Source organism: Pinus tabuliformis, chromosome 7, assembly GCF_031772625.1.
Source record: "Pinus tabuliformis cultivar Carrire ecotype Pingquan chromosome 7, CPIR1, whole genome shotgun sequence".
Taxonomy (NCBI): domain Eukaryota; kingdom Viridiplantae; phylum Streptophyta; class Pinopsida; order Pinales; family Pinaceae; genus Pinus; species Pinus tabuliformis.
The window spans coordinates 103,482,190-103,488,905 of NC_142293.1; positions in this window are offsets into that span (position 1 = coordinate 103,482,190).

Here is a 6,716-nt window from a genome sequence, read left to right on the forward strand (position 1 = left end):
AACAAGGTTCAGGAGGAGATACAACCAAGAGAGTTCCAATCCAGCATCTACCTCCCAGCGAATGAAATCCTTTCTTCACCTCCCTTCAAAGCATTAAGCACCCAATGATCTCAATCTCAAACCAACAACAATTCTTTGCAATAACAAAATTCCAGCCTCTAGATCTCATGGAGGAGAGATCTATATATAGATGTTTGGAGAGAGGATGAGTCAGCTTGAGATCTGACTAGTGTCCTCTCTCTCTGTCAGTTCTTGCTTCCACTTGGAGACTAAGAGCCTCTTACTCATCACTTAGTCGAACTCAGCAAGGCAAGTGTCATGGAGGAAGATTCTGGAAGCTTCCACAGTCTTTACACCTCGCACAAAGGACCCTGCCATTTGTCATTTCCCGCTCAGCGCACCCTGGTAGTGCTTCCACCTGCATTGCAATGCAACTAGCTAGTGTAGCCTCTGCATTTCAACGCAGGAAGCTAGTGGAGCCTCTGAATTGATCCTGAATTGACTTGTTTTTGAGCAGTTTCTGGTGGAGAACTTCTGTGAATTGCTGTGGTTTGTAAGCCTTGTTCCTCTAGGGGTAGGAACAACATGTTTAGGGACTTTGGATCCCTTGGATTATGGACATTTCATGGTTATAGCTGTAAGGCACAAAAATGTCTATAACAGTTGCCCCCTAAAGTATGAGGCCGTTTATGGGGTGAAATGCTTTATTAGGAGGATCCGAAGTTCTTTCAATGCTGGGAGGAGACCTGTAATACAATACAATACAATACATTATTTTCATACTGTTTTCATGATCTAGCTGAGGCGGGCATTCCCATGCTCAGCTTTATAAATTCATTTTTATGTACATATAACAGACAATCGTCTGATGATTCTGATAGAGCCATCATCCTTTTGGTAGGATGATTATCTATGCTGCAAAGATGTACATTTCCATGTCTTTATTTTCTGAATATATGTCGCAGCCCGGATGGATGAAACTAGATCCGGGGTCTTCAATCTCGTCCAATCTTCACTCTAAGTACAAGTCGATCCATGTGAGAATTGCTCTAAAGTCGAACGGAAAGACATCGCTTGATTACCAGTCAATGATGTAAACTGTTAACAAGCGCGAGAGGAATCACCGATAATGATGATGACCCTCAAGGTACTGCAGTACAATTCACATGGTGTGAATAGAGGACTTGTCGTCGAACACCACGCGAAATCTTTCGGTCGAAGGTCATTGATGTATACCTGTCGCCGGAAGTGAGAAACTTGCCATTGAGGCATGCAAGCTTCAAAGTACTGAAGGGGTTGTTCCTAGATCAACTTCTTGGATAATGAGCTGATGTTGACAAGAAGCGATCCGTCAAAGGAGGGCCTTAATGAATCCCACATCGATGACACGGAACGGAGCTAATGATTTTGATGGAGGCGAAAAACAATCTGATGACATATGATTCAGGGTGGCGGTCATGAAAGAGTATAATGTATGGTAGTGGATGGGACACAGGTGACTTCTCTGAACGACTTCTCTTGAACATATGGTGACACTTATGCGATGGATTGGTAGCATTACCCCAAATATGGATGGTATGGCGAGACCATGGTGATGTGACTGGTGAATGAAACAACCCAACCCGATTGTGGTACGAAGGAAAAGTGTCATGTTCAAGAGCGACTTACTACCATCAAAGTTTCTTTGAGTTTCTCCCAATTTTTCCCCAGTCATTGCTGACCAGTACCTCTTTATTTTTGTCAAGCTTGAGGAGGATAACATATGCTTTTTCTATAACTTGCCCTTCGGGCAAGCCCATCGCTATGTTTTAACGAGCCTAGCGATAGTGAAACTCGTTCTCGTCTAAAGACAAGTTTGTCGCTATTTCATGCATTTAACGAGTCTAACGACAAGGATAACTCGGTCCTTTTCATTTTTAGAGAGTCTGAAAAGGTACATAAAGTTAACTCCGAAAGTCCTTTTTCGTCATCTAATCCCTTAAGTCCGTATAAAACAATACAGAAGGGATGGATTTTCGATATCTTTAACGAGCCGAATAAAACAAGCGCTCGATCTTTTTGTGCAATAATCCCTCAGGTCCAAAAAGATTAAAATCTAGAGGAGGGATAGCTCTTCCGGTCACTTTAACGAGCTGGAAGGGCGAAACTCGGCAATCTTTTCATATTTTACGAGTCAGATGAAAAGAGCTTAAAGAAGACTCGTCTTTTGAGGAACGAGTGATAAAAAAGGGTAGCAGCTGATTCCAGGGAAGGATTGGAATTTCCAAATCACGGCAGTGCCACAAGGATGGCTAGTGAAATCACTCTTCGCAGCTGTTCCTCAAAATGGGTAAACAATCATATGGAGGTGAATGATCGGCCAATGGAAAAGTGGAGGTGATGGGCAAACACGACCAAGGCTTTAATCGCTGATGTCGCTACATTCACGGTGGTTATTTACCGGAATAGTTCATTTTTTAACGAGCTTAAACACGAGTGGAAACATTTGCTCGATCTTATGTTTATTTTTTAACGAGCATGAACTATGTGCTAAAACTGCTCTGATCTTGCGTTTATTCTTTAACGAGCATGAACTGTGTGCTATAACTGCTCGATTAATCCAGTCATATGATAAGAATGTCTCATTGAAGATGCTATTTTTTATGGAGCTTAGATCTTATAAAGCTTTGCTCCGAATCCTTCCTTTATGCAAGTTCGGAAACGACTAATCTTACGAGTTTAAAGGGTTAGCCTACAGGTTTAAAGGGAGGACCTAAAAATTTAAAAAATAAATAGCGCCCCTTGCTTGCACTCCAAAAGGTTTGCATGCCCCCAAGTATAAAACATAGTTTCGAGGTCTCCCTCTATTCGAGCTGACAAAACATTTGCTTTATCAGGAAGGGTCACCCTTTATTCGAGCTGACAAAACATTTGTTTTATCAGGAAGGGTACTACCTCTTACAGGTCACCCAAAGATTGTTCTGTTAATCTTTCAAACAAAACACTTCTTCGGCGATGTCTACCGAGATAAACAAAGGTGAGTGACGATGCCCGCCAACTCACATGACTTTGACAAAAGAATCCTATTCTAGAATAACCCCTCTTCCAATCACGGACGGGGTACAGACTAGTCATATTCTCCCGCGGAAACCTACCTTATACCCAAAGTTTTCCTGCCGAAGCAGAACAGGATGCATGCCCCCTGGGTTCCAGTCATATCCTTCCGGATTACTCGTGCTCATCGGGAGGACGGACCGTGGGTTGAGACATTTCTTGCGTGAAGAGACCATTTAGGGATGGTGTGTGACTATTTGCGATGCGTGATCCGGGAAATGAAAGCTGGTCCACGAGCTTGACCATTCTTCCTTCGTGCGGAAAACACATTACGCTAAAGAGTGAGGAGACGATGGCTCCCATGCAATATATATAGTCTCATCCAAGGAGTAGGTTGTAATCCAAGGGTCCTTGAACGACCATCACGTTCATTTGAACGGTCTTCCCTTTCAATGTTATGGGCACATTGGGAAGAATCCCCAGCGGAGTCGCCAATTTGTTGTGGGGAAAAATGCCTATGCAGGACGATCCTATCCACCTAAGGTGTGACAGTGCCTTAGCAACAAACAGAAACAGCTATTCTAGTATTCTTCCTTTATGAATTAAGAATGAAGAGAGACGGATGGACTAACCGGTGTCTTCCGTTTGTCCCTCGATCCGATTTCTCTTCTCTTTGGGAGCTCCCAGCTACTTGCCTTCTCGCTCGCCCAGCTTCAACAGGTTCCTGCAAGATCACAAGAAGGGAACACTACACAAAGACATAGATTCATATTCATAACTAGTTCAGGATTAGAAATAAACTAAATATACTAATGCAATCATACATCAAAGACACATCAGCATATAGGAGAAACCAAGATAGCTTTATTGATGAATAACAAGGTTCAGGAGGAGATACAACCAAGAGAGTTCCAATCCAGCATCTACCTCCCAGCGAATGAAATCCTTTCTTCACCTCCCTTCAAAGCATTAAGCACCCAATGATCTCAATCTCAAACCAACAGCAATTCTTTGCAATAACAAAATTCCAGCCTCTAGATCTCATGGAGGAGAGATCTATATATAGATGTTTGGAGAGAGGATGAGTCAGCTTGAGATCTGACTAGTGTCCTCTCTCTCTATCAGTTCTTGCTTCCACTTGGAGACTAAGAGCCTCTTACTCATCACTTAGTCGAACTCAGCAAGGCAAGTGTCATGGAGGAAGAACTGGAAGCTTCCACAGTCTTTACACCTCACACAAAGGACCCTGCCATTTGTCATTTCCTGCTCAGCGCACCCTGGTAGTGCTTCCACCTGCGTTGCAATGCAACTAGCCAGTGTAGCCTCTGCATTTCAACACAGGCAGTGGTTGAGGGGAAAGTACCCCTAGGGTCCTTTGGGTTAAGACTCTACCAGACTGAAAATTGCTTATTCAAAGAAACACACACACAACCATTATCTTTATTGTAAGCAAATTCTAATGTTTAGGGTACGTACCTAAGGTCCTACGTTCGAGAAGGCCTTTAGGGTCCAAACCCTTCTTAGAGTTCCCTTCTTCTCCTTTGACCTGAAACAAACAAATCAAAGAATGCAGCAATATATGGACAAATACTTATGCATAAATCATCTTCATGCTATAAAGTTAGTTATAAAAATCTTTGAGTAACTACTTGCATAAGAATTCAAAACATGAATCTCATAAGCATAAAGAAAGATTGTTTCGGGAACCAAGACGTGTTTCTTTATATAAAGGCAAGTAAAGTACATATAACGGAAAGATTTCACCTGAAACACCTTCAGCAGGCTCCAAGCAAAGCTTCCTCCCGGATTCGTTCCAGCCTCAAGCCTCCCAACAAGAGCTCCTTCCAAGTCTTACTCAATGGTGATATAAAGGATGAATGATCACCAATACACATGGAAACAAGGGTTTCCTATGCAAAGTGGGGGAAGTGCAGAAAGCACCAAGGACTTCAGACCTGGTCTAAGGGAAAAATCTCAGCATAATAATCTTGCTCTCTTTTCTCTCTCCCTTAGGCCTTCCCTTTGATGTCTTTTTATACCATCTCCAAAGTAGTTTTTTAGTTAGGAGTTGGTTGGGAACAGTTGGGCCACGGGCACTAACAGGTGATCCAGCAGGTAAAACCCGCGATCTCCGCCCGAAAATAAGGAATTATTTATTTTTTTAAGTGTTTTAATACATACACGCGGGTAGGATATACACAGACCCGCGTGTACACGCGTTTAACTCAGGGCAATGTCGCGTATAGGGAATAAAACACTGTTTTTCAAATTTTAGGACCAGGTCTGGAAGGAGGGGTTGCCCTAGGCCATGAGTGCAGCATCACAAACCATAAGAGTGAGATTTGGAGCTATAACAGATGCCCCCTAATATATGAGGTCAGAAGGGGAACATGATGGCCGAAATATATTATATAAGTACAAGGAAAGGAAGTCTTGTCGAAAAACCGAGGAGGACTTCACCGGAATTCAGCCTGCCAAGCCACCAAAAGGAGATCAGAAAGAAACACTGTCTGAGGCGGGCATACCCATGCTCAGGAAAAGTAAAGCATGTCCGCATATCAAGTACAAGCGGATCCACTAAGTATACAAGTATAAATGACTGGAAGATACATAATGGATCATCTGATCATAATGAGTAAGTACATGTATGAATATCACATATAAGACTGTCAATGATGCTGAAAGATGCAACGGATCACTGATATCAAAGACTGATCCCAAAAAGGTACCAACTGAACATGATGGAATAGGATGGTACTACACTGCAAACTCAGGTGCCAGCATATAGAATGTCGCCGTGACTGACTGCAACATATAAGGTGGAGTGGTATCAACTAACAGCAACAGGAGCAACTGTCAAGTGAACCAATGAATGCTGATACAACCTGAGGTCTTCACCGACCACCGTGGTACATTTCTACACCATGGGAATAAATGATCTGAAGTCGACCATGTGAGAAATCGTTTGATTACCGGTCATTGATGTATACCGTTAACAAACGCGAGACTACTCACCGATAATGATAATGAGCGTCAAGGTACCCAGTACAATCTAACAAGTGTGAATAGATGAGCTGAAGTCGAACACCTGTAAGAATCTATCGATCATGAGACAATGATGTTTTCCCACTGTCGATAGCGAGGAATCTGCCACTAATGACTGCAAACCCCAAGGTACTGCCAAATGGACTCTAGATCTTTGCCCCAGAGCAATGAGTCGGAGTCGATAGGGAAAGATCCGCTAGAAGGAAGGCATTAAGGCAACCTCCATCAATCTAGCGCGAGTGTAACCCGTAGGCCAATAATGTGGAAGGAATCAGACGAAAAAGATGTAGTAACCCAACCGAAGTACGTTTCCGGCGTACACAAGATGTGGCTAGCGCACGGCAGAAACCCTCTGAACCAACCAATAATGAAAGCTGACACAGAGGCGAGGTATCCACCAATAGGGTCAAATGGAAACCAAGGTACTGCACGAATCCCAATGTGTTATAATGTATGCTGACGTCGAACACAAGGGAAACCACTCAGTCAAAGACCCATGATACTGATCGATGCTGAGCACAAGGTGACCTATCAATAATGAAAATAGGGCCAGGGTGCGGCTCTAGGCCTGTCCTCAGAGCAAGGTGTCGTCGTCGATAAGGACAAGACCCACCAGCAAGAAGTCAATGGGGACCTTC